This window comes from Mixophyes fleayi, chromosome 5 (genome assembly GCF_038048845.1).
Source record: "Mixophyes fleayi isolate aMixFle1 chromosome 5, aMixFle1.hap1, whole genome shotgun sequence".
NCBI lineage: Eukaryota > Metazoa > Chordata > Amphibia > Anura > Limnodynastidae > Mixophyes > Mixophyes fleayi.
Window position 1 is genome coordinate 266,769,140 of NC_134406.1, and position 16,730 is coordinate 266,785,869.

The 16,730-nt window shown below is 39.3% G+C and overlaps 1 protein-coding gene and 1 pseudogene across 4 annotated transcripts in view; both read right to left on the reverse strand.

Annotated features, from left to right (window-relative positions):
* DGKB (diacylglycerol kinase beta) overlaps positions 1-16,730 on the reverse strand; it is a 411,208-nt gene that overhangs the window by 40,867 nt on the left and 353,611 nt on the right. The window lies entirely within an intron of this gene.
* On the reverse strand, positions 11,488-16,566 carry LOC142157950 (anamorsin-like; annotated as a pseudogene).

Sequence of the window (16,730 nt, forward strand, 5' to 3'; positions counted from 1 at the left end):
TTCTCCAATCTTAGACAGACATTGCACTAAAGGCATCTTTGCCAGTCTGACACAGGTTCCTGAACTATATATACATTCTTTTATGCTATGTCTGCTTCTGCATCTGCTCACAGCCAAACCGAGGGGGTCCTTAGGGATCTGTACTTCCTGTGGCTTCTCTCTATGGGATTCTATGACTATAATTACTCTCATGAATCCATTTTATGAGATCATTGCTGCGGTGCTCACATGTACTTAGGTCACTTTCCCTAATAAAACTAATTGTTTTCCAGGACTTATCATTTCCAGCAGACTTTTTCATTTTACTTAAAAAGCCACCACTTTAATGCAAATCTTTGCATCTGTTGCCAGTTCAGATGCACCTACAGCCGGCAGTAACAACAAAACGTATTAATATCAGTGAATTACAAGTGATCTGCAGCAGACGACTGCAGTAACTGAGGCTTTAAGCCCCTCTTTGCAGACTATTTTTAAGGCGAGGCATTGTGAAGCTTTTGTGAATGATGATTTTGCTGGGTTTCACAGTCAATGAGTGGTTACAGTGTGTGGGAATGTTTTCACAGCTCTGTGTCTCTTTTGGCCTCTTCCATAAACTAAGCCACTTCACGTGTCTCCTCCTATTAGTGCCATGAGTAAACAAAGCATGCTCTCATGAATGAGGGACTGATGTCAGCACATTGTGAATGGCGTACACAGTACATTTGACCTCTTGCACTCATTCTTGATGTTGGGATAAAAGTCTCTGGGGAGATAGGCCAACCCACTTCCTTCTATCGCTTCAGCTGCAAGTCAATGAGCGGCCTCTGATTTTCTCTTTCTTTTCGGTAACCAAACTATACATCATCTAACAACGATTTATATTGTTTAGATCCTATGGTATGAACCTAAAAAAGCAATTAATCTTGTTATTTATTTCATTACACAAAAATATCTAGTCTGATTGTACATTGTTTTGCTATGATACATCTCATCTTAAATGGTTCACTTAGAGTACATTTTTATATATATATCAAACATGTAAAGTTTGCAGATCAGTCATTTGTTGACTGGTTGCATTGGGGATCGCTCATATGTAAGTTTGCAGAGTACTTCCAGTTGATACGTCAGAACTAAATTCTATATTATGCAACTAAAAAAATTAAGACTATGGGGTATATTTACTCAGGGCCATCTTTTCCATTGGGCACGATGGGCAGGTGCCCCGGGGCCCCACGGGCAAGGGGGCCCCATAGGCAGGGCTCTTAATTAGAATAAATAATCCTGCAAAAGAAAAAACCTGCAAAAAAACCCTTCAAGGGTCACTGAGCAAGTACATCTATCTATCTCTATCTCTATATATCTATATCTATATCTATATCTGTATCTTTATACATCTATATCTATATCTATATATATATATATCTATCTATATCTATCTATCTCTCTCTCTCTCTCTCTCTGTATATATATATATATATATATATATATATATATATATATATATGTAGGGGCCCAGTGCACTGCTTTGCCCAGGGGCCCATAATGTTGTTAAGATGGCCCTGTATTTACTATGTGGACCTGACAATTCCTGGTGCTTTGAAGTAATTTTTATAATTGCACTTTTATTAAAGACAAAGCCCATCGGGTTTTTTCTTTAATAAAATTGTCGTTTAAAGAAAATAACTTGAAAGCGCCGGGAATCAGCAGTTCTACGGAACCGCCGTATAGTAAATATACCCCTATATTTCAAAACAGTAGCCAAATGTACTAGTGTCCCAGCCGATATGCAGGTGTAGGTATGTAAATGTCTTAAATTAAGCAAACGTGCTAAATCCAATGAAAAAGGAAACAGAAATATATGTGGAACTAGGGATTTTTTGGCTTGCTAGCTACTGTAGTACTATAAGTCCTAGCATGTCCTCTAAGCCACCCTGGAGCTTGTATTTTTACTAGAGCTGGAGAGACCCAAGTTGCATGCACATGTTGCTTGGCTGATGATGCTGGAGAGATGTCTAATGGGACTGACCTCACCTGTGGGAATGCTTCTTGGAACCTCTGTCAAAGTCTAGCCCCACTTCCCCACCGCAACAGTAACAGGACAGTGAAGCCGCCCTTGTGACTGTCAACTTCACCGTGGACCTTGCTGTTTTAATGGTGGGGGAGGGTGGTATCATTGCAGGTACACAGCGTGACACATTGACACACTATGTACACCGTGACATGCTAAGGCCATAGATGGCACAGCCAGTATTAGTGCAGCCATCGCTCAACTTGCCACCAATATGGCTACCACCCGGTGGTCATGCTAGGAAGGATTGGGCTGGACCCATGGACCTTCTTATTGCTCTAGGCCAGTGTTGGCTAACCTGTGACACTCTAGGTGTTGTGAAACTACAAGTCCCAACATACCCTTCCAGCAATAAGCTGCTATATATTGGCAAAGCATGCTGGGACTTGTAGTTTCACAACACCTGGAGTTTCATAGGTTAGCCAGCACTGGTCCTAAGCAGTCGCCCCATCTTCATATATTATAATCTGTTGATGACTTTAGTACAGCCATGTACCCTTTATGTTTTTATGTCTTGTATGTGCTTTTAGAGTGTACCTACCATATCATTTTGAAAACTCTAACATCATACTGCCTAAATAGATTTTAATGTTATTAACACAAATATTGTTTTTGAGAAAGCCAACCATAAAACAGGGCTCCTCCCTCATGAATTATTTAAAGTAGCTAGTGATGTGAGCTGCTATGTGGAGTAAAGGTCATGTGACTTTTATCATTCATAGCCAATCAGGAGCCAGATTTCCAGCAGACAGATGACGTCACATAGTATCTCAGGAGCACAGTAAGCATGCTTCTGCCAATACATAGGATGATCACTATCTTGTTAATTCTCAAGAATATTTGTAGCTAACCAGAAGGCTAACTTCATGCTGACATGTACAAAGGTAAATATAGAAGAAATGATACCACTGTAACACACAGTAAATGTAACATGTGTTATTGTGTATAGGTGACAAGTTTATAAAAAGCTGAATTTGCAACCCTATCCGGAAGGTGTCAGGTGATATCTCTGTGACTAAAATATCTCCATTCGTAGACATATAATAAAGAAGGAACAACAAAATTAAATAAAAAGCAACTTGAAATACCCATGAGATACATTTAATTACCTAATATTTATCTTCATACAAAATATAATTGTCTAGTTCTTCTTGAGCAGCTCTGATCTCAATTTGCATTAATAAAATAAATGTCCTTCTACAGTGCACGTGCACTAAATGTAGTAGGGCCAGTGAAAATGTTGAAGAGACAGATTTATAGATTTAAATATAACATTTTGGATAAGGACATTTCTGAAAGATTTGTTGATAATAAGCACGGCCAAATTAAGCAGTAAAAAAAAAAAAAGGTTGAATGTAAAATGTGAGAGACAGGGAAATCGGTAGTGTGGTCAACAGTGGGTGGACTTTTGTAGAGCTTATCCAGTGTGTCACTGTTTTTTCTAGGTACCTTATACTAGAGGATTAATGATTGTATTCATTTTCAAGTCAGTGATACCCATGTGACCCCGAGTTTGAATAGTACATGAGCCGGGATGTGTGTTTTTCAAGCACTTAGCAAGACGCCATTCAATTCAATGGCTTTTATTTTGTAGTATATAAAAGTGCACTTGCATGAGTCCCATTGAATGCATCAAAGTTGTATGTGTTCAAGCATGGTTCTACACTATGGAACTGAATGGAGTATTGAATAGACCACCATCATCTCTTTCACTTTGTGTATGATCTTTATTTGCATATACAGGTACATGTGTGCAATGTGCATGCATCCATCTTATTGATTATCCTGTATGAGACCTCTTATTTTTGCAGATTTGGTTTGACTGTTGAGATAATTGACTGCAGTGAGTGCGCAAGTAATAATAAGTCTAATCTTCACTATTATCCCCCCCTCAACCTGCTCCCTCAACCCTCACCTTCTCTGCTCTCACTCTCCAAAAGTCTGCGTCCATATTTCCCACCTCTTCAACCTATCCTTCTTCATTGGTAGCATGGTGGCTCAGTGGTTAGCACTTCTGCCTCACAGTACTGGGGTCATGAGTTCAATTCCCTACCATGGCCTTATCTGTGTGGAGTTTGTATGTTCTCCCCTTGTTTGCGTGGGTTTCCTCTGTGTGTGTGTGTATTAGGGAATTTAGACTGTACGCTCCAATGGGGCAGGGACTGATGTGAGTGAGTTCTCTGTACAGCGCTGCGGTATTAGTGGCGCTATATAAATAAAGGGTGATGATGATGATGATTGGTATTTTCCCCATCTCCTTCAAACATGATCTCGTCTCACCACAAGAAATCCTCTCTCGACCTTACCTGTCTTTCTAACTATCACCCAACCTCTCTATCCCCTTCACCTCCAAAATACTTGACAAACTTATCTATAATCGCCTTACCACCTCCCCCTCCTACGACACCCAATTTCCAATCTGGCTTCTGCCCCCTCCACTCCACAGAAAACTCCCTTACCAAAGTCACCAATGATTTTCTTTCTGCCAAATACAGGGGTCATTTCTCCATGTTCATCCTTCTGGACCTCTCTACAGCCTTCAACACTGTAGACCACCAACTCATACTTGGCTCCCTTCACTTCCTTGGTCTTCATCTTCTTCCCCCATGTTTCCTCCTGTATCTCCCTCCCGAATTTCACCTCCAGCCCCTCCTTTCTTCTTGTATCCCCCACCCTCACCCCTTCTTGTTTCCTACCCATTGTCTGCTCAATCTACTCTACATCCTCCAGGTCCTTTTTTGCCCTTCATCCAGTTATCCAGCTCATCTGAGTTTTACCTCTTCTATGTACATACCCAACTATCCTACCTGCACTCTGCTACCCCTGATATAATTATAAACTGCCCATTGTAATGTTACTACATCACTCTCATTGTATCTTTGTCATTTGTGTTAAGTTTTACTCTTATTATGCCATGCTACTTGTGTTAAGTTTGTTCTACTGTCGCTCTGTACGGTGTTGCGGACGTTTTGTGGCGCCCTATAAATAAATAATAATAATATTTGTGTGACTTAGAAGTAACCACAAGTGTGCTGTGTTTAATGTCATCCTAGTTTCAGTCATACTTCCAAATGGGATTTTTCCACTGCTCCTCTAAGACAAACTAAGGCCAAACCAAGTTCACAAACTGATTTATGCTGATTGGCTGCCAACCGCTGTCAACCAATATCCACTGAATCCGACTCTATTCACTCTCCAAACAATGAAACCAAACACATGCCATTTTTAACCATAACAACGTGGAGCAAAATGTGTCACTTCAAACAACTTGTTTTGGTGACTTAAGAATCAAAACATTGTAACTATAGTGCACACATCATACATTTTTTCTTTAAAAAAAAACAAAAAACATAGTCAAACTTAACTTATGTTCAACAGTGCAGTTCCCCTTTAATCCACTATAACACATGGAAAATAATTAAAACCAGTCAGCTGTAAAAACTGATTTTTGATTAAAAGAGGAATTATGCATGGGTGACTAATTTGAAATCTTGGGATAGAAGTAGAATATTGAAAGCCTCAGTTTAATGCAGTTAACAATGAATATTATAACAATTTCTAAGTGAACAATCTAAACCCAATTTGATATAATACAAATATATGACGTTGTACTCATACATAGGCACATCTGTTAATGACAATACAGACCTACTCCCAGCTGGACAGTTTCATAATGAAATGAATCAATTTGTCTAAATTTTATGCAGATTTAAGTATCTGAAGTGGATGCACAGATAAATGTTGTATTTTTCTCAGCGTGTAGCTGAAGATATTTTGCCCTGCTGACGATTTACATGCAAATTAGCATCGCGCTGGACAGCTTCAAGAAACAAAGTTAGAACATTCAAGATAATGCCCAAACTTTATAGCTAAAGTTTATTCTGCAAGCAAAATAACTTCTTTTTTTTTCCAAACTAGACTCACAATGTGCCATATTTACATACATATTTTCATATTTGAATTGAACTTATGTCAAATGTTGCTCTGTCTATTGAAAGTTGTTGCCTTCTCCCCAGTCACTGACCAGAGGGGATCTTCATGAGATGAAACTAAGCGTTTGAGCATGCTTTAATCACATTCTTAGATATATCTCTATTTATGTTTTAGTCTAAGTCTAGTGTGTATGAGTTGCATTGCTATTAGTTTGCTCAACTTCAATCATTTAAATGCTCTTGACACTTTTTCTGTGATCTATTCATTACTGTGAACACCTGGGGGTAAATGTATCAAGCTGAGAGTTTTCCAGCGGGTTTGAAACACCAATCAGATTCTAGCTATCATTTATTTAGCACATTCTACAAAATGATAGCTAGAATCTGATTGGCTGCTATAGGCAACATCTCCACTTTTCAAACCCGTCGGAAAACTCTCAGTTTGATACATTTACCCCCTGATCTTACTTCTGAACTGCAATCATTTAAATACTCGTCACCATTTTTCTGCGGTCTATTCATAGCTGGAAGCAAGGACACTGGGTATGAAAATAGAATAAATAAGCGGTCCCAAATTAGCTCAAATAATTTACGCTTAGCTCAAATTATTTACTCTTAGCTCAAATAATTTACTTTTTATGTAGCATACACATTTCATAGCATGATTCTACAATGTTTAGTTAATGATAAAGACATTAATGATAAAGACATTTTCACCATGGTTTCCTGGAATGAAATATGCTCAAAACCCCAAACAGTGGAGATACCTTTAGTACATTTAACAGACAGTTTGAATCTGGACGCTGTTGTGTACCGCAGCCCTCTGGATGGTGAAAAGGGGAACTGGGCAATACTGTGAAAATGGTGACAGCCCTCAAGAAATATCAGAAATATCATAATCAGGAATTTTTGCAAATTTCAGTCCCTGGGATTGAAAGTAAGTGAAGTATATGTCTGTGTAGGGAATTTAGACTGTAAGCTCCAATGGGGCAGGGACTGATGTGAATGAGTTCTCTGTACAGCGCTGCGGAATCAGTGGCGCTAAATAAATAAATGGTGATGATGATGATGATGATGATGAAGTTACACTGCATAAATTCTGTTAATTTCAGGAAATTTAAGAACCCACTATAAAGCCACGTGAATGGTTTTATACATTGTTAAGACAATGTTTCCAAGTAAAGTATAGAAATAGGTAAAGTAGCATGGTGGCTCAGTGGTTAGCACTTCTGACTCACAGTGCTGGGGTCATGAGTTCAATTCCTAACCATGGCCTCTTACTGCCTTCATTGTAACACTATCACATTCCAGTCACTTACATTATGTATATATTAGAGATGCTCACTGACTCCCGTGAACTGGTTTTGGTTTTGGATCTGGATTAGCTTCATGTTTTGGTTTTGGTTTTGGCAAAACCGCCCTCGTGTGCTTTGGCTTTGGTTTTGGATTTTTTAGAAAAAAATCCTAAAATATGCTAAAATCACATAATTTGGCTCTTTTTTTTGTTCCTACATTATTATTAACCTCAATAACATTAATTTCAAGTCCTTTGCAGTCAGTTTTGACCACCTCACAGATCACAATATTATTTTCATACAGTTTCGGACAAATACTGCGGCGACCTGGCTGGATGGTAAGCGACAGAGCAATGACACAAACACACGGCAGTTCCTAGCACATCTAGGACACATTCGCAACACAGCAGTGACAGAAAACAAAAATGGTGCAAGATGGAATTGTCCTTGGTCCCGACCTCCCACCCACCCACCGTTATTTTTGATCTTAAAAAGTAATCCAAAAATCGCGAGATCCGACGACGTAACAATGACGTTTTGCCTCATTTTCAAATCCGAAAAAGAGCAAAAGTACCAAGTCGGCTCAGTTCGGATCTGCTAAGTTCGGGTATGTTCGGCTCTCGGGGAACCGAGCCTGAGCATCTCTAATATATATATATATATATATATGAAAACAGGGATACTCTACACTCTCCAAACACATAATTAATGCTATATCAAGTACTGTTCTATATTAAAAAGAGGGAATGTTAGTTCCACATGTTGCAATATATGTTTAAGCTGACCAACTCACGCCAAAGTCTAACATTCCCTGTTTTTAATATAGAACAGTACTTAATATAGCATTAATTATGTGTTTGGAGAGTGCAGAGTATCCCTGTTTTCTTGTCTATACAATGTGGGCAACCCCCTCTTGCACCCCAGTCTGTACATGGTGAGTGCAGAGGACCTATGTCTGTTTTTGCTTATACAATGTAAGTCCCATGACTCTTGCACCCCATTCTTTACATTAATTAATTCCAACTTGTGTCAGGTGAGTCCCAGGTCTCCCATGGCTGCTAGTGCTAGGGAAAGACTTGCCTTTAAAAGCTGTGTGCAGGTAAGCCTTAAGCCCAGATAAAATAGCATAGCATTTGATCATGTTAGGACTGACCAGAATGGGAAGACTTTGGCCTGAGTTGGTCAGCTTAACATATATTGCAATATGTGGAACTAACATTCCCTGTTTTTAATATAGAACAGTACTTGATATAGCATTAATTATGTGTTTGGAGAGTGCAGAGTATCCCTGTTTTCTTGTCTATACGATGTGGGCAACCCCCTCTTGCACCCCAGTCTGTACATGGTGAGTGCAGAGGACCTATGTCTGTTTTTGTTTATTTATATATATATATATATATATATATATATATATATATATATACACAAAAGCAACCAGATCTGACAATAAAGCAGGAGAGAGCTGGGGGCCGCAGGTGGAGGAACGAAGGACCCCCCGCAATCACCTGTTACCCATCACTGCTGTAATACAATTCCTCTTAACTCAATCTCTCCTTTTATATCTCAAAATACTTTGGTTTATGATGGTATACAAGTATTATTATTATTATTATTAAGCCCTATTTATAGCTACAGGTCTTTCCTCTTTTAATTTTTTAAACTCTGAGAACTTTGCCAGTAGTTATGAAATGACACGAAGCTCTCACTCCAAGCTCTGCACATTATGACAGCTGCTGCTTCAGCTTCACCTCATAAGTCTTAATGAAGTCTACTTAATCACGCAGTGAAAAGTCTCATAATATTTAGTAAGGGACCCAAACAAGGTTTTTTCCACTGCATATTATTTTTCTTGTGGAATTCAAATATACATAAAATGTCCTATAAAAACATTGGCAACACGTGTTAATAGTACGTCATTATATATTTGGGAAAACAAAACATTGTAGAACTGGTATTAACAAAAAAGGGTAAACAAACACTTGATTAATTAACATTAACATTGTATCAGCATTAGACTTATTATTGAATGACCAGTGAGAATGTATTTTATGTTCATTTTAAGCTCCACCCACAAAACATAAGATGTCTATTCAAACATACAAAGTCTATTATTCTTGCACTTTGGTGCCAAACGAAAAAATAATTATTTTCGATACCAAGACATATGTTTCATTTATGTCAGCCGTTTCATTTTTATGTTCATCTCTCTGTAAAACAAAAAAGCCGCTCCTGTAAGAAAGACTCTAAACTTGGACAAACTGAAAAGGAAAAAAAAAAAAAAGTTCTCTGTTTTTATCACATTTGATTGCTGCAGCTGTTCCTGGTTTCTGCATTTTACAAACAGGCTTATTCAGTGCCTTTTGGCTAAAGGCCAAAGTACCATTAGAACATGCTGTACGAAAACCCTCTATTCAGTTACAGATACTGAAATAAGTTTAAGATCAGTAAGGGTCATCTGCAGCTAACAGTTGTGTGGAACAATGAATTTTAATGTGTTACAATCTAACAGTTGGGAATTGAGAAGTGAAGGGTATCATTTTAGCCTCATACCTATATGTGAAGGCAACAAGTTTATTACTTAGATAAAGAATCATGAAGGTGTTTTATTTTAAAACAGTTGATCTCCCCCCCCCCCCCCCCCCCAGGGGCAGATCAGTGCACTGCCGGGTCCCATAGCAAAACTTGGGCAGGGGCATCTGAGAAAGAGGGTGTCTCTTCCGAGAAAGGATGTACGGCTGGCACATGCACGCGCTGCGCATGGAATGATCCGAAGAGGACCCTCCACCAAGTGGTGCGTGGTTCAACCCAACAATGGACATCCCTCACCTCCAGGCCCCTTAGTGGCCTGCCCTCCTGTACCCATGGTAGTTCTGCCACTGCCCCAACCTCCAACCCAGTCATGTAAGGGGCTACTTAAAATGACATGGGCCCACTCGTATTCTTCTTGCGGGCAATGCTCTATGTTGGGAGGTAGGATAAATCCTTAATATTTTGAGATCCAATACCTGCAGAAAAGGGAAACATTCAATAAGCTTCAACGGACACACGCGCTGAAAGTTTCTCCTTCCTTTGGGTGCCCAAACACTGGGAAATTCTGCCATTCAGCCTGAGAGTCAAGCGACGGGATCATCATTCAACTTGGACACGCACATGGGTGGTTAAATTGGCCAAGATCCAACCTGTTGGCCCTTGGCTTCAGGGTCTCGATCTCTACTGATGTCATTACGGAGTGTTAGTACTGACGGAATATGTCACATAGACTGATTTAGGCAAAGTCTTTATCTGGCATCACAGCCGTTTTGGGACCACACACACTGCAATATCAGTCCAAATGTCCGATAACTGCTGCAATATCACAGCATATATACCCAGCTTATTGCAGCAGGGAATGGATGGTTAAAGAACTATGGTCATGGTGGGGAGTATTTGACAAAGTGCGAGTGTCCCTGAGACCCATAGGAGGGTATTCAATTGTTAGCGAGACGGGTGAAATACCCGCGCTCGAAAAATATTACCGTTAATACAGTAATATTGCGCGTAAATACCGTTAATACGGTAATTTACTCGCTGAAATTCAGCGAGTAATTACCGTATTAACGGTAATATTTTTCGAGCGCGGGTATTTCACCCGTCTCGCTAACAATTGACTACCCCCATTAGAGTTCTGTTAATTATGGAGAGAAGGGTTTACTTGACAAATCGTTTTTCTTTAAAAGAATTTTGTTCCAGAAATTTATAAGACCAGGACTTCTCTCCATGTTATGTTCATAAACTCTCTGGAGCAGGTTATGGTTAGATAAGAGACTATTGTGTCAGGCTTCCTAGGAAAAAACAAGTGTCTTCTTTTTCCATGTCCATATAAGCTTATACATAGAATATGTGGATCTCCCAAATTTCTGTTCACAAAAGTATGTGCAACATTGAGTTGTTGTTTTTAATTAGTTATTTATAATGTAAATATGTTCATTATGTCTATAGAATTAGTTTCTAAAAATTATATTTTACAGTATGTTTATTTTTCAGTTCCATCCTACTTAATTTATATCAGTTCACCAGTTGTTTTAAAATGGACAAAATCAAATGCATTCTAAACTATGTCAATTATTTTGTTCAACACTATATTTAAGTTTTATATATGGGATGGTGCGTAGGTTCCATTGTGAAAAAAAAATTACAATTTTTATCCATGTTCTACAGATTTTGAGTTTGTTCTTCAACAGCTGATTATCTGAAAGCAAAATACAGATATTTGTAGAAAGTTGAAATTTGATGATGTAATTATACATCTCTAATAACAGAAAACATCATGAGAAGGTTGCAACTCTCCATCACCCAATTATAGTTGGGTTCTTCATTGTTACTCTACAAGTTCCAGAAGTGGGTTGTGAGAGTGGCTTAATGATTTCCCCTTTACTAGGATGCTGGTAAGGACACACATCCTTTCACACGGATTCACAAATAATTGGCTGCCTGAAATCACACATGGGCTGATAACAATGCCCAACCAAAACTCTGAGCGACAAGATCAGTATCGAATTTGGCCACCCATATCGGGATGTGAGCATTGCAAATGATCTTCGTCATGGATTTCCCCTTTAATTTATTGAGAAATATTTATTCAGACCTTCGAGGAGCAGAGGTTCAGGGATTATTAGTCATCTAAACATTCACCATCCATGAACTCATTGTCCTGGTGCTGGTCACTCTCAGGAGAGAATCACTTGGCTGGGTTAGTGATCACCACGACTGGTCAAGTAGCTTAGTCCTGAGAGGACGGGTTGTGAGGGACAAATCTGAAGTCAATGAGTTGGAGAAGGTGGAATGTAGAATCATGAGGGACTAAGCCAAGAATATAAACCGGTAAATAAAACAAGACTAAGCAGAGAAACGAAATTCCAACTTTGCTCATTGAAAGATTGGTAGGAATGAGGACCTTATAAAGGGTACATACAGGTGAGATCTCTTATTCTTGATTGACTTGACCATTAGCAAAGTGCTGATTACAGTAAGTGAAAAGGAATATGCAGTTGTCAGTGCTGATGGTGTACTGCCACCTGTCAGCTGCAGCTGGTATTACAGCAAATCATGACACTCATGTGACCTTTCAGTTAAAATATCTTGTGATTTGACTCACTGAACCAAATCCCAGAAGATAACCAAATCTACCTAATAGTTTAAAGACATGATTGAAAAGTAGCGATGGAAACAAAAAGTTAAATTGATGTATTTAGCGTAAGTTGCAAAAAGCATGTACTAGACCAGTGATGGGCAAACTTTTTCAGGAGCGGGCCAAATAAAAAAGAAAAACTTTAGGTGGGCTAATATAATTTATTAAAAAACTCAAATATCGAAATATATAATATTTTTTTTTGAATGGGACGGGAGGGTGTTATATAGCAGTGTTACCTCTATAAGTGCAGCGATCGTACAGACACAGAACTTATTTCAGCAGGTTGTTGCAGATCCGTCTTTCTGGTGAGCCACTAACTGACAACACAGCAGCCAATTGAAATCCGCCTTAGTATATGGCCCAGCCCATCTCTTTTCACATGACTTTCAGCCCTTAGGGGGCGGGCAGGTGTTTGAGTGATTGACATACAAAGTGTCCTTTTAGGAAGGAGGATGAAGTGTAATGGAGGAAATGGCTGGGAAGGCATAAAAATGAAGGTTCTGACACACAGGTACGGCCCTAATAATTTTATGCATATTTTAGTGAAATTTTTTAAAATATTGGGGGGCCGGATAGAACCTCTAAGTGGGCCGGATCTGGCCCGTGGGCCGTAGTTTGCCCATCACTGTACTAGACAGTAAATGAAATGCATTTGAAAGTGGAAACCCACTTTAATCTCTATCTCTTGAGCAGTAGACAACCTTTCCACTCCTAGCGTTGATTCACCAAGGGCAATATAGTACATACAACATTAGTCAACGATCATCTTCAATCTACAGATCTTCCTTGTCTGTATAACATAATGCATGGGAGTGTGTGTGGAGGGGGGGGGGATGTATCAAACCTTCCAAAAATGAAGAAGTAAAAGTGGAGGTGTTTCCCATCGGATTCTAGCTATCATTTATCATGTACATTATAGGGAGTGATAGCTAGAATCTGATTGGTTGCCTTGGGCAACACCTCCTTTTTCGAAGGTGTAATACATTTACCCTATGATGTCCAACTTTTTTTTTAAACCCGTAAAACACCTTATGACTTTAAACATTTTGGGTTCCATAGTATTGGACAATTGTTTTAAGAACAAAAACAGCCCAAATAGAAAACATTTTTTGTTTTCTATCATGACAAAAAAAAATCATCTTACAACTTCAGCCCAAAGTCTTTTTATTTTTATTTCCATTTTAATTTAAATCTCAAACTTAGGGAAGCAAGGATAAATATAAACCAGCCAGGAAACAATAAACGTCTGCTACATCCAGTACTTAAATCTCTAGAACCATTTAGCAAAACAGTGGAAGAAAAATATTGATAACAGGAACTTTCAATTTATTCAAATATAGTGTTGAAATGTTTAATCAAACAATAATGTTATTCAGGATGTGGTTGGATGGACAATAGCTGTAATCCTTCCATACTCTATTCTAGGAAATAACCGTCGAGTGTCCAATGTATTTTAGACTTTGGCTCTGTCGCTATAGAACTTGTGGTAACTTTAAAAAAGTACACTGCTTTTCTCTAATAATTGTAGGACACGGACAAAACTAACAATACGTTCGTGCTGTTTGGGGGATATATTTACGCTTAGGCTTTTTAAATAGGGCTTTATTATAGCTGATCACAAAACTCTAAATTAACATCTTGTCCTAAATGCTAATCACACTTAAAGCAACAAAAAAGGCATACATATTAGAACTATGCCAAGAAACCAGGGCTAAAAATAAATGTTATTTGAAATATTTCTATATAAATAGTGGTCAATAAACATGTCATATATTTTGCATAGTGAAAATATCTCTACAAGCAAGTGGGCAAGGGGATGTATTGAGAAAGTACTTTATCAATATCCTGGTGTATTATTATACATTCCAAGAAGCCTTTTGATTCTAGGCCAACTTCCAAAAAAACCCACAATTAATATAATGGAATTTGCAGCTTTTGTTAAGACTAGATAACGTCTAACTAATGCAGCAAGACCACAAGCATTTATTTTAGTCAAAATATATCAGTGAGATGTCTTGCAACAAGAATAATAATGGAGCTTTTTTTTTTATAATTGACACAACTTTTGGGTAAAGCTTATATAAAAAAAAGTACAGTACAGAGGTATACTGTGGACCATGGACTTTATGGAATTTGGATATTTACTGTTTTCATGCTTTGCCCTTTTCACAATAATTTCTCCTCTAATTGGAGCATTGTGGAAATGAATCAGTTCAACTCTTAAAATATAAATGGTTGCATTAAGATTTTGCTGTTTAGTGCAACTCTGCATTACTACTTCACCTAGAAAGTTACATTATAAATGATAATTCTCAAGTCATTCAGCTTGCTCTCTTTGCCCCACATTACTCAATGCGTGGCCCCTGGTTGAAGGGCCATGCACTCATCCAATCAGGATCCTGCTGTCATCTGTATCAGTGCTTAGAGCAAGCCTGGCCAACCTGAGGCTCTCCAGGTGTTGTGAGATTATAAGCCCCAGCATGCTTTGCCAGTAGATAGCCAGCCAACGGCTGTCAGGGTATGCTGTGACTTGTAGTTTCACAACACCTGGAGAGCCACAGGCCGACCAGGCCTGGCTTAGAGAGTCTAGCGAATGCTGGGGGCAGTTACATCAAGAACACTATCCTTGGATAAGGGGTGGATAGCTCTCCCTTCCCTTTTAAACATATATAGCTGCACACAAATCATAAATTAAAGGCAGCAATACAGTGAATTATGCCAATGAATCATAAATCCTATGAAATATAAGAAACTCAAAATATACAGTGCACCCGGAAAGTATTCACAACGCTTCACTTTTTCCACATTTTGTTATGTTACAACCTTATTCCTAAATGGAATAAATTCCTTTTTTCCATCAAAATTCTACACACAATACCCCATAATGACAATGTGGAAACATTTTTTTTGAGAGTTTTGCAAATTTATTAAAAATGAAAAACTAAGAAATCACATGTACATAAGTATTCACAGCCTTTGCTCAATACTTTGTTGATGCTCATTGGCAGCAATTACAGCCTCAAGTCTCTTTGAATATGATGCCACAAGCTTGGCACACCTATCTTTGGGCAGTTTCGCCCATTCCTCTTTGCAGCACCTCTCAAGCTCCATCAGGTTGTATGGGAAGCGTTGGTGCACAGACATTTTCAGATCTCTCCAGAGATGTTCAATCAGACTCAAGTCTGGGCTCTGGCTGGGCCACTCAAGGACATTCACAGAGTTGTCCTGAAGCCGCTCCTTTGATATCTTGGCTGTGTCCTCTCCTGGTTTAAATGCTGGCATTCCAAGATAAGGGCAACTTGCACAGCGAAATTCGTCTTCTAACAATTGCCTTATGCTGAAGGTGCAGATTTTAGGATAATAATCTTACTCTTCTCCTTTTCCAACTTCTGTACTAATCCCAATGTGCAGTTCTTGCAGCCTTGCGTTTCTTTTCACCACCTTCCCCACATCCACTTTTTTGCAGGGAGGAACGAAGAGGTTTCTTCAGGTCTTCCTGATCCAGAAGCTCCTCTCAGTCTAAGAGATCCCCGTCATTATCATTCATGTCACTGGCAGACAGTGTCCAGAGTTTCACAGTAGCTGGATCCACAAAGGGTTTACCTGGCATTGGGCGTTTGGAAAGCGACAGCTGCCTTGCAGATCCCACTTTGAAGTTGGGCTTTTTAGCTGATAGTCTAATGACAGCCGATTCACTGCCCGAGTAGCCTGACGCTTCCTATCTGCTGTGATGTCAGAGGCTCCTGTCACCCCTGTAAATCCCAACAGAGTGAGAGCTGAGGAAAGACCAGCTGGGGATCTGAGAAGCACATCATGAGAACCTTGGAGGTCCACTGGTTCCTCAATAATCCCCCAGGCTTCAAGATTCGAGCTACTTCAGACAAAGCATCAGAGCTGTGTACAACAACATGTCCTGGGATCAGACCAAGGAGAATGGCGTCAAACCTGGAGTCTGTGTGAGTCGACAGCAATAAACTCTCCACACTCTCCATAGAGCATTTTCCTGCAAGGGTCACAGCACCCTGAACCTGAGATACAAACTCCTGCAAGAGGTCTGGAGGTGTTGTCCCGGAACACAGCTACATGATGACCAGATGAGAGGAAACATCCCAGTCCTTCCATCCTGAATCATCGCCGCCTAAATGCTGGAGACAGGAACTGAGTGAGACAGGAGCAGGGGTGAGTGATTGCTTGTTGCAGGGTACACACTACTGTGATATCGTCTAATAGACCCGATAATCGGCTGAAAACACCGTGCAGCAGTACATATGGGATCAGAGGACGAG